Below are 271 nucleotides of genomic sequence, written 5' to 3'. Positions count from 1 at the left end.
CCTTTTGTACTCCCCACAACAGTATCAACTTCGGAAAGAAAAGCAAAAGTAAAACGTTTCCCCAAACGTTTGTAATGATGATCTCCATTTTTCTTTCTCGGAAGGAAAAAAAAGGGGAGTTAACAAAGGGATTTTGCCCCCTCTCGACAAGAGGGAGATTCTGCACCGTATCAAAGATTGTTTATATTGTGACCTTGGCTGGTTTTATTTAGGCAAATGGGTTGGGGAGAGGAAGCTGCAGAGACGAGGGTGGAGGGAAGTGGAGGGTTGT

This window comes from Penaeus monodon, chromosome 15, assembly GCF_015228065.2.
Source record: "Penaeus monodon isolate SGIC_2016 chromosome 15, NSTDA_Pmon_1, whole genome shotgun sequence".
Taxonomy (NCBI): domain Eukaryota; kingdom Metazoa; phylum Arthropoda; class Malacostraca; order Decapoda; family Penaeidae; genus Penaeus; species Penaeus monodon.
Note: the sequence above shows the minus strand (reverse complement) of the source record.